Here is an 18,739-nt window from a genome sequence, read left to right as displayed (position 1 = left end):
TGCCTTCTGGGCAGGTATCCCCTGACTGTAAGCCAAGTAGAGAACTGTAAAAAGGCAAGCACTAGCCCCCAGCCACGGCCAAGGAAGGAGAAAATGGCGAAACTACAGTAGCTGTGCAAGCCCACATGGGTTGGAGCAGAACAAGGTCTCCAGCTGTCTGAGTGTTCCAGGAGAAAGCGCAGTGTGAAAGTGTACACTCTTTACCATGCATGGCCTAGCTCAAGGATGTCTTTTCCTTGACACTGTCTCTGCCAACTCCTTCTTCCTTTTTCTCCTGTGAGCACATAGCAGGTACGGTCTATACTGCGTGACACCTTGTCTTGTTCTACTATTTAACTCTTTTTGTGTCTAGACCTGAACTCTATGATGAACTATGTAAAAAGAGGTATATTTGTGATACCACTCTGCATTCCACACAGGGCTAACACTGAGCCCTGAGTATATGCGCAGCCCAGTTCACATCTATGAAAGGAAGAGAGGAAAGAAACTGTCCATCAACATACAAAAGTCAAACTCAGCCACAGAGGGAAATTCCACTACATAAAGGATACAGTCAGAGGATAAAAAAGTGGCACACATTGATCAATTAACAGTTTATAAAATGGGGTTTTCAGGCCAGGTGCCATGGCTCATGCCTATAATCCCAGCACTTTGGCAGGCTGAGACAGGCAGATCACTTGAGGTCAGGAGTTCAAGACCAGCCTGGCCAACATGGTGAAACCCCATCTCTACTAAAAATACAAAAATTAGCCGGGTGTGGTGGCACACGCCTGTAATCCCAGCTACTGGGGAGGCTGAAGCAGGAGAATTGCTTGAACCTGGGAGGCAGAGTTTGCAGTGAGCTGAGATCGTGCACTGCACTACAGACAGGGTGACAGAGCCAGACTCCATCTCAAAAAAAAAACCAAAAATGATTGGATTTTTAGGCTGACATTCCAAGTTCCTGGTCACAATAACCTGAAGTGAAATGGTGATACAATTTCTTCACAATCTTGTGATTCAGCCTTAATACATTCTTAAAATACTTATTTGGGTCTATTCATAACAACAATAAAAACCTATTACGACAGGAAATATATCCCCTAAAATATGTTCTGATACTTGACAAAAAAAAAAACACACACACACATTTGTCTTCCAATAATGCCAGAGGCCACTGGTTTGTAGTCAATTCAGAAGGAAGTCATTCATGAGGAATGTTTTTGGCTTCCAAAAACATTCAAAAAAATCAGAACAATGGAATCTCCTTTGGCAAATATGAGACATGAGACTATTTCCTCAGGGCAATCCAGATATATCTCTGAGGACTCAGCTCCATAGGAATCAACATGATCTCCAGAGCATGGTGCAGGTCAGCTGGGGCTGTCCTCTCTCCACTACCACCCAGGCTTGAGCTCCCTTTCCCTTGCTCCTGGTCACTCTACTAACTTCCCAACTGGGCTCCTCTACATCTCCAAAGGAAGGGTACTTTCTTACCTTTGCTCTAGTCAAGCTGAAATATTCACAGTTCCCTAGATAGTCCCTGATCCTCTCTGGGTTAATGACTGTGCTCAGTCTATTTTCTCTTCCTATAATGCTTTCTTCTCTTCTCCGCTACAATATTCCACTCCAGTCCATGATCCCATTTTTCCAACATGAGTCATTTCCTCAGGAAGACATTCCTGATCATTTCAAAATCTCCTCAGATGTGTCTCTCTCCTCCATCATATATATATATATTTTTTTTTTTGGCGGAGTTTCCCTCTTATTACCCAGGCTGGAGTGCAGTGGTACGATCTTGGCTCACTGCAACGTCCGCCTCCCCGATTCAAGCAATTCTCCTGCCTCAGCCTCCCAAGTAGCTGGGATTACACAGACCTGTCGCCATGCCCAGATAATGTTTTTGTATTTTTAGTAGAGACGGGGTTTCGCCATGTTGGCCAGGCTGGTCTCAAACTCCTAACCTCAGGTGATCTCTCGCCTCAGCCTCCCAAAGTGCTGGGATTATAGGCATGAGCCATCGCACCTGGCCTCCTCCACCATTATTTCTTTATCCATGGCACTTAGAGCATTAGACTTGAATGAGAAAGTACTCAGAGCCATCTATTTTCTTTATCGTTATGACACTTGGTACCTAACACTATGGCTACATAAAGAGCTGATCAAGAAATATTTATGAATGAATCCTTCTATTAGGTCTGAACTGTATCCTTCTATAAGGTATGAACAGGCTGAGAGGTCTTGGAAATGGAAGAAATAAAATGGGATTCCATCTCCAGACTTGAATTCTTCTCCCAGAGGCAGAACACCAGAATTGATGGGAGCCAGGCACAGTGGCTCAGGCATGTAATCTCAGCACTTTGAGAGGCCAAGGAGGGAGGATCGCTTGAGCCCAGGAGTTTGAGACAAGCCTGGGCAACATAGCCAAGACTCCATCTTTACAAAAAATAACAAATTAGCTAGACTCAGTGGTATGCGCCTGTAGTCCCAGCTACTTGGCAGGCTGAGGCAGGAGGATCTCTTGAGTCCAGAAGTTGGAGGCTGCAGTGAGCCACGATTGGGCCACTGCACTCCAGCCTGGGTGGCAGAGTCAGACCCTGTCTCAAGAGCACAAAACGGCTGATCTGATGAAGCACATAGTCTTATTTCATGCCTCAGTGAAGACCAGAATGATTGGCTGTGCCCAAAAGAAGGGCACAGAGTCCCTCAAGAGGGGTGAATTTAGCTTCTCCAGAAGGGCACCTAGAGCAACAGAGACCTATCCTCTGGGCAGCAGAAAAATGTCCACAATGCCATCATATGGTATAGAAATGTACTGGGCTTCTGTTGTTTTGGCCAGAGCATGTTCATTTCTCCCCTTTTCTCCCCCCATCACATGGTTCAGGTTCAACCATTGTCTCCCTCCCCCAATAAAGAAAAAAATTATTCATGACTCTTTTTAAAGAATGGCAAGGGAGACTTTACTGAGGGAAACTATCAAGATAGTTATAAGGACTACTGCAATGGGGCCTTGCAGTGGGGAGAGAAATTGGGCTCAACTCTGAATACAATGAGGAAAAGTAGAAATTTCTAGCCAGTTGGGGGCAGGGGGACAGTGTGGGTGGATGAAAAATTACTAAGAGGAAACTTCAGGGGTGAGAGGTGATTCTGCCTAAACCAAACTAACAAGATTATTGCTGAAGGCCGCCTAGGGGAGGGTGGGAGTGAAGAATTTGGTGAGATATTTGGCAATCAGATACTAAAGGTGGGGGATTCTGGCTAAATCAGCTTAACAAAATTCTTGCCAAAATTGGGTGATACAAAGACAGACATGAAAGTACAAAAGTCAAGGCCTAGTTGGGAAGAAGAAAATTCAGAGGATTCTGACTAAAGTTTGGTCAAGTGAAGACTCTTTGTTACTCCCAGCATCCAGGAGGGGTCAGCGGGCCTGAAGCCAGAGCTGTCCACAGAAAGTCAAGCCAAGGACCTAACAAAACCAGTAAGAAAGAGCTGCTCTCCATCTACTGGGTTGCCAAGCTGGAGCTCTTGCTGTTCACTTTTTCTAGCATGTGGGGAGGGCCTAAGAATGAAGGCAAGACAGAGGACAGCAGAGCTGAGAGGTGGTGAAAGAAGCAATGTCCTTATCCTATCACTAAGTCGCTGTATCCTTCCATGCCTGAAGTCAGTGCACCCTTGGACTTCCCAATAATATGAGCTTATATATTCTTTTTAGTTTGTTTAAGCCACTAGGTTTCTCTCACTTACAATCAAGAGTTGTGACTGAAACAATGGGAACCACTTTGCACCGAGAGGCAGACTGCCGGCTTGCTGTTCCCTGCTGTCTGACTGTGTGACCACAGGTAAGCTCCTGGGACTTTTCCATCTGATTACATGAAGCCATCGAACCAGGCTGATTCCTAAAGTTCCTAGTAGCCCTTGTTAGATATGAGTTCTAAATTTCAAAGAATCAATATGTCAGTATGTTCAATTCTTTGCCTTCTACTTTTAAGCTTAACTTCCTCGTAAAGCAACCTTTTCCGATTACCTGCTCCACCCTGACTAATTCCAATAACCTGCTCATTCTCCACCCTGACTCATTCTGATTTCCTGTTCTGCCATAACCATTTTTTCCCACCAAACCACTCACCCCGTCACTCTTTAAATTAGCCAATCGGAATTAGTTTAGCCTGTGCGGTCTAACCCTAGCCAATAAGGGAATGACACAGCAGCAGGGGCTACGTGCGTCAGGGATAAGAACCCCTTCCCCTCCCTTATCCAAGTGTGTGCTCACCATTGCTCCATCTGTAAGGGCGCACCCTTCTATAGAAGTACACTGCCTTGCTGAGAATTAAAAAGAACATTTTACATTCCAGTGCTATGTCTTTTGTGGCACCAAAACTTCATTTTTAACACCCTGACATTCTCTAAGTCACTCTCTAGACTAGACATTCTAGAGCAATGTTAAATCTAATTAAAACATAATTCTACAACTGATCTGCCATATTGTGATAATGATCAATGCTTTTGCGCCATTTTTAATTTTTTTTTTTTTTTTTTTTTTTTTTTTTTTTTTTTTTTTTTTGTCTTCAGTAGTAGTTTTGCTTTTGACAACACCAGAACAGTGTGAAGCTCTTATTCCCTCACTGGGGGGCTTTGACATCTCAGCACTGGGCTGAAAGAAAGTTATTTAAAACAACTTCAGTTCTGAAGCCATCCTCATAGGGTTAACAATTCTGGACAGAAATAGAGTTATAATTAAGCATTAATCAGGCTGCACTTTGACTGACTTCCTTGTAACTGAAAGTCATGGAACACTGGATACTGACCGTTCACATCCCCGTTGTTCCTATAGACAGGATTTCTGACATTAGATAGATAGAATCGCCGATGTTAGAATCATAAGGCTTTTGTTTAAGAATTGATTAAGCAAATCCTGAATTCCAGCAGAACAGCTGATGTCAACCAGTTTAAACACCCCCTTGGAGAAACCGAATCTGCATGAAAATAGAGTTTCTTCATCTGCCTGTCTCATGACTTCACCCTGCACCCTCCCATCGATCAATGATCTCTACTTTGAACCCCTTAAAAACCCTAGCCTCGAACTCCTTTGGGGAGACAGATTCGAGGTTTCCTCCCACCTGCTCATTAGGCAGCCCTACAGTTAAACCTCCCTCTCTGCTGCAACACCATGTCTTGGTATATTGACTTGCTGTGTGCATCTGGCAATGGACCTATTCCAGTTATGCTTCCAGCCAATCAAACGGCACTGGCCCTGGTGGCCCTGACTTGTCCATCTAGAATCTGATGAGCAGACACCTGACTGTGCTGCCTTGGCATATTTCATGATCACACAAAACCAAATTACTTAGTGCTTATTGTAGGTCAGACATTGTTATTCAGGTCTTGGGGTAAAAAAAGGAAAAGAGGATCCTTGCTCTCCATTCACAGTTAACTGGGAAGACAAGACACAAGACACATACAGGACAGTGCAATGCCAGCTGCAATCTGTGCAACCACTTCAGGGAACCCTCTTTCCTTCCTCTGAATTTGGGATCAAGGTGGAAGGTGGCCCTCTCTAGAACTGAAGCCAAGATGGACGGGACCTGCCATCTGCAGAAGTAATCCACTTTTCTCTGTCTCATTTGGCCATTATGTTTGCCTTTAACATAAGGTGTGAGTGAGGGGTGAGGGGTGCCATAATCCCCCTCCAGGCATCCCTCACCCCTCACACACACTCTTTTTTTTCTGCCCTCCTCTACTTCTTTCTACTTGTCTTCTCATTTCTTCTTTCTGCACCTCTCTTCACCCTTTCCTTTCTGCTGGGCTTTTCTATAGACACCAGCCTCTAATGTGACACCCAGGGGTCATGCAGAAAGTGTGCATTGAGGGGTAGGCAGGGGGTTGGAGGCATTAAACGATTGAGTTCTTTAAATAACATTTAATGAACAATAAACACAATCCAGCCCAGCCAAAGTGGTACTTAGCTACTAAGTACCCAGTCAATGGCCCATCTGTCATATTGTTAAGACCTTTAGAAGTTGTTTAACAAAATGTTAAATGAGATGACATTCAGCAGGCAGCAAAATGCTCGACTGCCTAAAGCAACCCAAAAGAGCTGGCCTGGTGGCAGTGTTTGATATAATGCTTTGTATTCCCCTCCCAAGAACCCAAGAGCAGGAGGTCTCCCTGCCTGTCACTTCCTATCTTGGTAAAGTGAGCTCGGGTGGGAAGGACACAATCACCATTGGCAAGGAGGCCATGGCCAGCTGATGAGCTGCTTTTCTGAGGAAGCATGACTGAGAGGGGGCACCTGGAAGTAAAGCCAGTGAAAAGAAAAAAATAATAACTCATCTGGAATTTCCTTCTCTCCTTTCCTTGTCACCAGTGAACCCTACCTCTCTCTCTGTTGGCCTTGAGGGGAGAAGGCAGGGGTGGTAATGAGAGCCGACTTTTTCTAAGAGCTGAAATATGAAGCCAATTAATAAGGGGAAGATTTCCAGCAAATTGGCTCCTGATAGCTCACATTTATCTGCTTTAGATTTGCATAGTCAGAGAGGAAAGGCTGTCTACCTTGGTCCAAATAACAAAAGTAGAATCTGTTCAGCAGGAGGTAAACAATTTATTCGGCCTACCTTCAACTCTTGTGTCCAGAGTTCAGCAATTAAAGGAAGTAAGAAAACCACAGCAAGAACTGTTTCATAGAGGAAGAGAGGAAAACACTTTATATATATATATATATATATATGAACAATAAACACAAATGCAGCCCAACCGAACTGGTACTTAGCTACTAAGTATATATAAGTATATATATATATATTCTCCCCCTATAAAAGGTGGGGTCACACAAAGAAAGAAAGCACCAAAACTTCTGTAATGACAAAAGTCTTCACTGGAGAGTAAATATAGGGGAGGAAAAATAATTTTCTCTCTACTCTACATATTTCTTAGTTAGGAGAGTTTCTTTCATCAAAAGACCGGTTAACAAGAGAAAAACAACAAAAGTTTAGTAACATGGATACCTCCTGTATACAAAGGAGATACCCAGGGAAAAAATGAGTAAATCTCAAAGAGGTGGCTTCGAGTTCAGCCTTAAAAACTATAGCTCTGTTACAGTAGGTGGCTATTCAGACTTGAACAGAGCAGGAGAGGCCCCCCACCACCACCAGGAATATCAGACAATTATCAGGTGATGGTCAGATGTTTGCTAAACTGGCTCTCCAAAATAATAGTTAGTCACAGCTGGCACCAGGGAAAGGCAGTCTCTCAATAGATAGAAACACCTGAAACTGATGATAAACAGCTCTGATAAGATTTCAGGAGTTAGGCCATTGGGCTCAAGCATGCACACTAAGAGGTAAAATGGCAGAGTTTAACTGGTATACGACCTTCTTCTAAGAATGCTCAATTGGTAAGGGAAGAACACCTCAAATGAACATGCATACAACTCCAGTAAACACACTATGCATGCAGCCCCTCCCAAGTGCTGGCAGGCCACTGTGCATGTGAACAGCCCACCCCAAAGGAAGACTCAGGGAGAAGGGACACAGCCCCTGGAAACATGCCAACGTATAAAACCCCAAGTCAAAGATTCAACCACGCACTTGATCTCTCAAGTCGCCTGCTTGGCCCTCTTCCAAGTGTACTTCCTTTTATTCCTGCTGTAATGCTTTTTAATAAATTTCACTCCTGCTTTAAAACTTGCCTCAGTCTGTCACTCTGCCTTATGCCCCTCACTCAAATTGTTTCTTCTGAGGAGGGAAGAACTGAGGTTGCTGCAGACCCACCCTTATGGATTTGCTGCTGCTAAAAGTTCTCTGAAACAAAAACAGAAGGGTATGGGAGAAGGCAGGTTATGGGGAGGGGTCCGGGAAAAATACAATAAACAAGAGCAAGGTTTTTTCTGCAGATTTAAGTTGGTGCCTTCTCCACTGATAAGAGTCTCCAGGGATTTTTCAGTCATCCTCGTTTCCTGGTTCAGAGAGGGAGACAGCCTTACAGATGGAAGTTTCCTTTATAGATGTAAATTTTCCTTACAAAAGGGTAACTTCTACTTTATATTTAGAGCTTTCCCTGTGGATGTAGTCTCTCAAAGTAATCCTTATGCCAAAGTGGCATATTTTGATATAGCATATTCTCATTTTCTACAGTCATATTTTTGGGTGGCATATTCTGGTCTCCAACATAAGTTTCCAAATATGTTTCATTGGTTTCCTCTTCCTCAGCTCAGAATTCCCTGGCATTTATCCTATAATACATTCAAACATTTACCTAAATGAAGGAACTATATGCCCAGAAAATATAACCAACCATCAGAACCCTATACAAGTAGAAATTGTATTCATAGCTTTCTGGTTAAAAATAAAATAAAATCTAGTATTACTGAAATGAATTCCCCACCTATAAAGCCATCTCACGTAATTCAACAATAAGACAAATCACCAAATAACTTAATTGAAAATGGGCAAAGGATTTGAGCAGACATTTCTCCAAAGAGACACAAACAGCCAATAGGCATGTGAAATGATGAAATGATAAAATGATGCTTAACAACATCATTAGCCATTAGGGAAGTACAAATCAAAATCATAATGAAATACCACTTCACATGTACTGGAATGGCTAGAATCCAAAAGACAGGTCGGAACCCTCATACATTGCTGGTAGGAATGTAAAATGATACAACTGCTTAGGGGCATATTTCCTCAAAATATTAAAGATGGAGTTACCATAGGTGTTAGTCCATTTGCATTGCTATAAAGGAATACCTGAGGCTGGGTAATTTATAAAGAAAAGAGGTTTATTTGGCTCGCGGTTCTGCTGATTGTACAAGCATGGCACCAGCAACTGCTCAGCTTCTGGTGAGGCCCAAGAAGCTTTTAGTCATAGTGGAATGGAACGGGGAGCCAACATGTCACATGGCAAGAGAGGGAGCAAGAGGGCAGGGATTGGGGGTGAGGTCCCAGACTCTTTAACAACCAGATCTCTCATGAGCTCATTACAGCAGGGAGGGCACCAAGCCACCCATGAGGGATCCTCCCCCATGACCAAAACACCTCCCACCAGGCCCTAACTCCAACACTGGGGATCACATTTCAACATGAGATGTGGAGGGGACAAACATCCAAACCATATCACCATATAACCCAATAATTCTACTCCTAGGTATATTATCAAAAGAAATGAAAATATGCATGCAAATAAAAACTTACACATGAACATTCACAGAGGCATTATTAAAAATAACCAAAAAGTGGAAACAGCTCAAATACCCAAGAACTGATGAAAGATAAACAAAATATAGCTGGCCTTCCACATGTAAAGGTTTCATATCCTCAGATTCAACCAACCACAAATAAAAAATATTTGGAAAAAAATGGGTGGCTGCATTTGTACATTATATGTACAGATTTTTCTTCTTGTTATTATTCCCTGAACAGTACAGCATAACAACTATTTATATTGTATTTACATTGTAGTAGGCCTTATAAGTGATCTAGAGATGACTTGAAGTATACAGGAGGATATGCATAGCTTATATGCAAATACTATGCCATTTTATATAAGGAACTCGAGCATCCTTGGATTTTGTATTCCATGGGGCATTCCAGAACCATTCCCCCTTGGATATCGAGAGACAGTTACACTATCAAACATCCTAGACAGGCCATTCTCTCTAAAGGATAACTGATCAGGATAAAGGCAGTCTGACAGAATATGGTTCTATCATTTCAGTTACTTGCAGAACAGTAACACCTCCCGTTATTATCAACAAACACCCAAAGACTCAGTGCTGCCCATACTCAGCAGGCAGTAGCAAAACCCTAACTGCCATAGGAACAGAACACAGTCCTGCTCACCAGGCCACATCCTGCTGGGGAGTCTATTACATCCCCAAACTCAGGATGCCCTCCACTTGTGACATCCACCAAACCCCACACCCACCCCATCCCAGTCCTGTGCTAAGTGGAATGGTCTTCATAGGCTGGGCTAGTCCTGTCCCATTTCTGCCAAGAGCATAATATCCTGTTATTGATCTCAATTAGAAAACTCAATTTGAAATGGGATCCCTAGGTATAGTTACCAAACTCACTCTTTATTAAATACTTTCTGATACCAAAATATCTGGTCTTCTACCTACCACTCCTGCTACAATCATGCAGCTGCCTGAAGCACAGCCAGATGGGAGGCATTCAATAAAGTTGCTAGCTTTCCCCCCATAATCCTGAGATTTACTGTGTTAATTTAAAGCCCTCAGACATCAGTGACACCATACCACCTTGGCCAATTTTTCCTCAAGGAGTCATATGGGTTTTGTAAAGAATTCACTGTTAGATCAATATTAGCTTTAAAGAAAAAGTTGCACCCTGAAGTCAAAGCAACTGCGTTGCTAAACTACACTATAATATTTCTGTGTTATGAGAAAATGCTTACAGGTAAGAAGCATTATAGGTAGGAAGTTTATTTAAGTTCCTCCCACTCTCTCAGGAGGGCAGGAAATAAGAGACTTTGGATAGGTTTCTAAATTATTGTCAAAATATGTCTTTCCCACTATACACAACAATTATAGGTACATATTATAGGTATAGGGAGAAAAGGGACTCTTACAGTAACAGTGGAGAGAACCCTGGACCAAGAGCCTGTAGGGCAGGGCTATCTAAAAGAACTTTCTTTGGTGATGAAAATGTTCTACATCTGTGCTGTCCAACATGGTAGCCATTAGCCACAGATGGCCACTGAGTACTTGAGATGTGGCTAGGGAGAGTGAGGAGCTGATGTTTTCATTCTAATTAATTTAAATTTAAACAACCACCTGTGGCTAATGACTGCCACAATGGGCAGTGCAGTGTGGCAAGGATGTGGCCTTGGGCAAATCGTTAAACCTCTCTGAATTTTCATTTCCACTTTGGATAACTTGAGAGTGAAAATAAGAAATGTTTATGGCTTTTTGGAGTTGTTTCACTCTGCAACCCATGAATAAATAAAACAGGTTCAGATCTTTGGCCAAATTTAGAATCCTTCTCTCTTACTTTCCCTCTCTTTCCTCTTTCTCACCATATGTTAGTGGCCCACCGTGGACCAGAGCCTCTAAGTACATAATCCCGGAGAGCCAGCTGCCTGACCACAAGCACCACTCTTACTTTTCTACTAACACGGGGGGGGGGGGGCGGAATTTAAACTTCTCTTATTCCACTTTGTTGAAAATAAACCCTGGCTGACCTAAACCATGAGCTTGATGTTATAATAAAGGCCATTTAACCTGCACGCTGACCAGAATTCTCTCTCCAGAGTGGGGTCACAGGGCAGAGTTGGTGGGGAGGGACTGCTGGCGCCACAGCCCCCACATGACCAGCCCCCCACCAGCAAGGCCCCACTCTGCAATCCTTAGTTAATTTCAGAGCAGCAGTAGGCTACCTCCTACAAGGTTTGAAGGGACCTGGGAAGATCAATTACAGAAATGATTAGCATGCAAATGGGAACTCTCTCTGTAAGGACTGCAGAGGCCAGCTGAGCTAGGAATAAATCATTCCGCTATAAACAGAAGAAAAATCATTAGCCTTTTTATCAATGGAAAACACTTTCTTCTACTATTTCAAGTGTGTTATTCTGAAATACTTTAATTAAGTGGTGAGAACTGGAGACTAAAAATATAACAATCAAGATGAAGAACAGAGTCCCATTTTTTCCTAAAGACAGTGGATCCCTACCCATGTCTTTTCTCTTACACTTTTTGAGTCCTTATACACATCAAAGATGTGGTCCTCAAACATCAGCCTACAGACAGGTGCCAGCTCATACTAATAGTTTTCCCGGTCCAGAGCACATTCTTAAAAATAAAAACACTGAATTAATTTTTCATAAGACTAGGCTTATTCAAATTTTTAAAAATTGCTACTATATTTGTCCTAATTTTTGGTATTAGAAAGTCATTTCTTTCATGAAATAATTGTAATCCTAAATGGGAATTCATTTTTTTCATCTTGTTTTTGGTTTTTGTAAACACCCTTACTGGCAAAACTGAAAGTTAACAACTGCTGGCTTTGTATTGTAGGAGACCAGAATATCCCCAAAATATGAAGGACTGTTGAGTTTAAGACAAGAAGTAGATGCAGGAAATCTCTGTTCTCCCTCTATGAGCCTAAAAGCAGTACATAGATTTACAAGAACAAAAAGTATCCTGCCCATTTCTCTACCAGGGAAAACAAAGGTTACCACCGAAGACAGCTTTAGACCCTCAACAGCCTAGAGATGGTACAAGAGGAAATCTACAGTAACAAACTTTACTAACCAGCCTTTATCTGCCATTCATTTGCCTTTTCCCAAGTTACCACCTGTAGAGATTCGAAGTTCTTTTCCTTTGGCTTGTTATTTCTCTAAAAATTTACTATTCTAGCTACTCAGGAGGCTGAGACAGGAGGATCAGTTGAACTGAGAAATTTGAGGCTGCAGTGAGCTAGGATTGCATCACAGAACTCCAGCCTAAGCCACAGAGTGGGACCCTGTCTAGAAAAAAAAAAAAAATTGTTTACTATTCTTTGTTGAAGATGCTATATAAGCTGGAATTCAAAGCCACTTATTTGACAACTACTGATTTTCTGGATGTCTCCCATGTATATATGAAATATACATGCTAATAAACTTGTTTTTCTCTTGTTAATCTGTCTATTATAGCAGGAGTTCATTCCAACAGAGAATTGTAGGGGAGGGAAACCTTCCTTGCTACCATCTGAGGGTTTAATAATTGAGTCTACTAAATAAACTGGCAGTAGACAGATTAACAGGAGAAAAGGTATACAGATTTATTACATGCACAGGGGCATCACATGAAAGAAAAGTGAATACCCCAAAACTCAGTAAGTGAGATCTAGAAGCTTATATACCCTCTTCATAGGGATGAGGATGTGGGTGGTGTAGGCAATTTAGGAGACAGCAAATGAATTCTGAAAAAAGTGAATAGGTGATAGCCTGTGACTAAGTCAGCCTGGGCTGGTACTGACCCCCAGTCTCTTCTGTGAGATCAGCCAAGCATCCCTGATCGATGAGATTCCCAGGGAGGGAATTCATGACAGTTGAGTTCCTCTTGGAGGATCCTCTTTAGGCAGACAAGGGGAACTTAGAGAAAGCCTCTGCTGCATCCGCTTTCTCCATGTGCGTCAGCTGAGTGTAATCAGCACACCAAAGCATCATGTTTGCTTTCAGAAAAAGCATCATTTTCTGAACTCCTTCAGAACCTAACCTATAGGGATTATTATTATTCCCCTACAGTGTTATGTCTGTTTAGCTGAGTGATAACATTCCAATATCTGGGACCCCCAGATTTTAGCAGAGATACTCCAGCTCTCACCAGTGATGAGCAGGCTGTGGTCATAGGAGGACTAAGAATGGAGCACCCTAGAAAACTCTATTTCTCTATTGTTCTCTTGGGGGAACAAATGCTTTGTCTAACCACAGATAGGGAAGAGAAAAACTTTCTGATTTCCAGGCCTGATAACATCATGACCCCAATGATCTCTGCTTGGAACTTACCAGCTTTGGATTTAAAAAAAAAAAAAAGTACCTTGACAAAACATTGGACTGAAAGAAAAGGTATAACATGGCAACTGCAATGAACTTCCTATTCATCTATCTATTCTTGACACAGATCACACCCCTCTGGATGAGAGTGTCCCCAAGTGAGCATCGTCCTCACATCACCCTCATGCTTTTGAAAGGAATAAAGCAAGCCTCAATCTTGCTAAATTGAAGTATCAGAAGGAGTAGAGTATCACCTAGGAGAGGGACTGGTAACCAGCACTTTCAAGGAAAATGTTGTCAGGCTAATGTTTGTACCTTCAAGAAACAGAGAGTTCGCATGTAGCAAGAGAAAAATGTGAGTATGTGCATGTGTGGGTGAAGGGTGGATGGCGTAAGGCAAGATGGATGCTAAGGAAGCTGTAGTCAAGTAAGGAAGCCTAGAGGACTCTGGATGATCATAAAGATGGGAGCTAAAGGTTCCCAGATAAAGGCAAATCCAAGAGCAGTTCCCTAAGCAAGACCCACACAAAGGAATTGTAGCCAACATATGTTGAGAACTCGCTCTGTGCCAAGCACCCTGCTGAGCTCTTTGCATAGATTAACTCATTGAGTGCTTAACAGCAACACTGTGAGACAAATGCTAGTACTAGCCACATTCCATAAATGAGGAAACTAAGGTTCAGATAGGTTAAGTAATCTTCCTTAAGTCACGAAGCCAGTTGCTTGGAATCTGAACTCAAGTGTGGTATGATATCAGGGCCCTTGATGACAAAGACATCTTTGCTTCAAGAAATACAGGGGCAAGATCATTTCCAATGGATGCTTGAGACAGATCGATTAGACCAGACCTTGAAAGAGCTATTTTTCAAAGGCTGTTTTAATCATTTCCATTACCATATTAAGGCCAATATTCTACCTGCTCTTTGGAGATGAAGTTAAAGTAGTATTTTTGGTATTTTCTTTTCTCAGAGTCATAGAAAGTTAGAACTACAAGGAACCTCAGAGACCATCTAACCCAGCTCCTTTATTTGACATCATGATATAGAATCTCAGGAAAGTGAAATGACTATAGCAAGGACCTATTACTGACAAGTTAGCAGTCACTACAGAGCTCAAGTTGACAGTCTGGGTGAAATGAGTGAATACATTGTTTGGTATATAACAGGGCTCCAACAATGTTAAAAAGTATTATCACATTATCATTTCAGTGTCTTAAGATAAATGAGCTCAGAACTACTCACTCAGGCAATGGACTAAAAGAATTCTATAGACACAAGAAATTAAAAAAAAATCTTCAAGCAACATAAGAGATGTGAATGTAGGCCAGGCGCAGTGGCTCACGCCTGTAATTCCAGGACTTTGGGAGGCCAAGGTGGGTGGATCGCAAGGTCAGGAGTTCAAGACCAGCCTGGCCAACATGGTAAAAAAAACCTGTCTTTACTAAAAATACAAAAATTAGCCGGGTGTGGTAACACATGCCTGTAATCCCAGCTACTCCGGAGGCTGAGGCAGGAGAATTCCTTGAACCCGGGAGGCAGAGGCTGCAGTGAGCCGAGATAGTGCCACTGCACTCCAGCCTGGGCAACAGAGCAAGACTCCATCTTGGAAAAAATAAATTTAAAAAATAAAAATAAATTTAAAAAATAAAAAATAAACGAGATGTGAATGTAAAGTTATGAGGTGCTGCATGGTTAATAGATAGTCTCATTACAGTATGACCACTCATCTTACTTCTCAACACATATAACTAAGTCAATAATAAATTTGGTTTAAGAATTTGAGTTTGTGATGGCACATGCTTAGGTAAACTATATGGCTATAATCAAACATATTTTTCCTTGTCAGACAGGGATGAAACATATAGCTCCAGCATATTTTATCAGCAATTATATATGACTTTGAATTTTCTTGAATAAAAATCAGTAACCAGATATTGTTACCTATGGCTCAGACAATTTCATAATCTTTTTCTCCTCCTTGAGAATTCTTGTCCTAAAATTCATCATAAAAGTTAGGAAAGATGAGCCACTGGATATTTTTGCAAACCTTTGTCTTCACATGGATCTCTATAGCTCTAGCTAATTTCTCACAAGATCAATGGTCTCTAACATGACTAATAGAACTTAACGGTTACACAGAGTGCTGCCTCATTCTGCTAATTTACATTCAGTCTCCAAAAAAGGCATATTCCCACTGCAAAACTACAGTAATTCTTTGGATTGTAACAATAAATTCTGAGATGACAAGAAGTGGCTAAAAGAATAAGACCCTGTAGTCTAACAAGATTGTGATAATTTTCCCAAATACATAGGTTCTCTTTGTGTAACTGAAGAATTAGAGTGCTAGAGGTATCTTGAATTAAATAGTAAATTTGCAGGGTAAGATAATTGATGTGATTTGAATGTGTTCCCCAAAAGTTAATGCATTAAAAACTTGGTTGCCATTGTAACATATTAAGAGGCAGGGCCTTTGGAAGGTGATTGGGCCATGAGGGCACCACCTTCAAAAAGTGACTGATGCCCTTATTGCTAGAATGAGTTATCACAGGAGTGGGGCTCCTAATAAAAGGATAAGTTCAATCCCTATTTCACTCTCTGTCTCATGTACTTGCTTCCTCCTTTGCCTTCTGCCAAGGGCTGTCTCTCACCAGATACTGGGGCTATGCCCTTCGACTTCCCAGCCTCCAGAAGCATAAGCCAAATAAATTTTTGTTTTTTTATACATTACCCACCCTGCGGTATTATTCTGTTATAGGAGCAGGAAACTGACTAAGACAGAAAATTGGTACTGAGGAGTAGAGTCGTTGCTAAAACAAATACCTGAAAATGTGGAAGCATCTTTGAAACTGGGTAATGGGTAGGGACTGGAAGAATTTGGAGGAGCAGGCTAGAAAAAAACTAGATTGCCATGAATGGAGTGTTATGGGTGATTCTGGTGAGAGCTCAGAAGAAGAGAACTATAGGGAAAGTCTGAATCTTCTTAGAGATTATTTAAGTGGTCATGATCAGAATGCTGGTGGAAATATGGATAGTAAATATCACTTCTATGAGGTCCCAGATGAAAATGAGAAACAAGGTACTGGAAACTGAAGTAAAGGCCATCCTCATTACAGCAGTTGCAAAGAACTTGCCTGAATTGTGTCCCTGTCTGAGGGCTTTATGGTATGCAGAACTTAAGAGCAATGAGCTAGGATATCTGGTGGAAGAAATATCTAAGCAACAAAACATTCAGGCTCTTGCGTGGCTACTCTTAACTGCATATGGTCAGATAAAAGAGAAAAGGAATGACTAAAACATGAAATTTACAATTAAAGGAGAAGCAGAACAAAAAGATTTGGAAAATCCCCAGCCTGGCCATGTAGAGTGAAAAGGGGTCCTTAGGAGAGCAAACCAAGGATATGGTCAAGTGAACATTTGCTAAAGAGATTACCATAGATAGAAGATACTATTCATCAATATAATGAGAGAAAGACCCTAAAGGCTGGTCAGAGATCTTAGAGGCTGCACCTCCCATCGCAGGCCTGGAGGCACAGGAGGGAAGAATGCTTTCCAGGAAGGGCCTGTGCCTTTCAAGGGCTCACTGCCCAGAGCAACCTCAGGACTGAGCTCCCCACATCCTCTTGCAGCACTCTCTGGCTGACCCAACTGTTGCTCAAGTGGGCCCAGGTATGGCTTGACTTGACTCTCTGGAAGGTACAAGCTGTAGGCCTTGGCAGCATCCATGTGGTGTTAATTCTGCAGGTGTGCAGAAAACAAGAGCTGTGGGGGCTGGCTACCTCCCCCTAGATTTCAAAAGATGCCACAGACTGCCTAGAAGCCCAGGCACAAACCTGCCACAGAGACAGAGCCAATACAGAGAGTCTCTACTAATGCAATGCCTACTGATACCATGGGAGTTGGGCAGTCTCCAAGACCACAGAACTGCAGAGCCACCAGCATACAACTCCAGCCTGGAAAAGCTGCAAGCATGAGACTCCAACTCATGAGAGCTGCTGTGTGGGATAAGTCCAGTAAAGCCACAGGGGCAAGGCTGCCTGGGAGGACTTGGGAGCCCAACCCCACCCTAGTGTATCTAGGAGATGGAACATGGGGTCAGAGGAGTTTATTCTCCAGCTTTAAGACTTAATCTTGTTTTCTCTGTTGGGTTTTGAACTTACTTGGAACCAGCTACCCATTTTTTCTTGCCTTTTTCTCCCTTTTGGCACGGGAATTTCCTCCTATGGCCGTCCCACCATTGTATTTTGGAAGTAGATAACTTGTTTAATTTCACAGGCTATCAGTTGAAAGCAATTTGCCTCAGGATAACTCACACCTTGAGATTCACTCTTATTGATTTAGATGAGACTCTGGGTTTTTTTTGAGGGGGGTTGCTTTTTTTAAGAGACAAGGTCCTGCTATGTTGCACAGGCTGATTTCTAATTCTGGGGTCCAAGTGATCCTCCAACCTCAGCTTCCTGAGTAGCTGGGATTGCAAGGACACATCATCATGCCTGGCTTGACTTTGGAGATTCGAGTTGATGCTGGGACAAGTTAAGACTTTGGGTCTACTCGGATGGAATGATGGATTTTGTACGTGAGAAAAACATAAGCTTTGGGGAGCCAGGGATGAAATGTTATACTTTTGATGTGTCCCTCAAAAGTTCAGGTGTTGGAATCTTCGCTGTCATTGTATAGTATTCAGAATTGAGGCCATTTTTTGTTCCGTATGAAGTTTAAAGTAGTTTTTTCTAATTCTGTGTAGAAAGTCAGTGGTAGCTTGATGGGGATAGCATTGAATCTATAAATTACTTTGGGCAACAAGGCCATTTTCACGATATTGATTCTTCCTATCCATGAGCATGGAATGTTTTTCCATTTGTTTTTGTCCTCTCTTATTTCCTTGAGCAGTGGTTTGTAGTTCTTGAAGAGGTCCTTCACATCCCTTGTAAGTTGTAGGTATTTTATTCTCTTAGTAGCAATTGTGAATGGGATTTCACTCATGATTTGGCTCTCTGTTTGCCTGTTATTGGTGTATAGGAATGCTTGTGATTTTTGCACATTGATTTTGTAACCTGAGACTTTGCTGAAGTTGCCTATCAGCTTAAAGAGATTTTGGGCTGAGAAGATGGGGTTTTCTAAATATACAATCATGTCATCTGCTAACAGAGACAATTTGACTTCCTCTCTTCCTATTTGGATACCCTTTATTGCTTTCTCTTGCCTGATTGCCCTGGCCAGAACTTCCAATACTATGTTGAATAGGAGTGGTGAGAGAGGTCATCCTTGTC

This window comes from Pan troglodytes, chromosome 12 (assembly GCF_028858775.2).
Source record: "Pan troglodytes isolate AG18354 chromosome 12, NHGRI_mPanTro3-v2.0_pri, whole genome shotgun sequence".
NCBI classification, from domain to species: Eukaryota; Metazoa; Chordata; class Mammalia; order Primates; family Hominidae; genus Pan; species Pan troglodytes.
The sequence above is the reverse complement of the archived record's forward strand: the minus strand, read 5'-3'. Positions refer to the sequence as shown.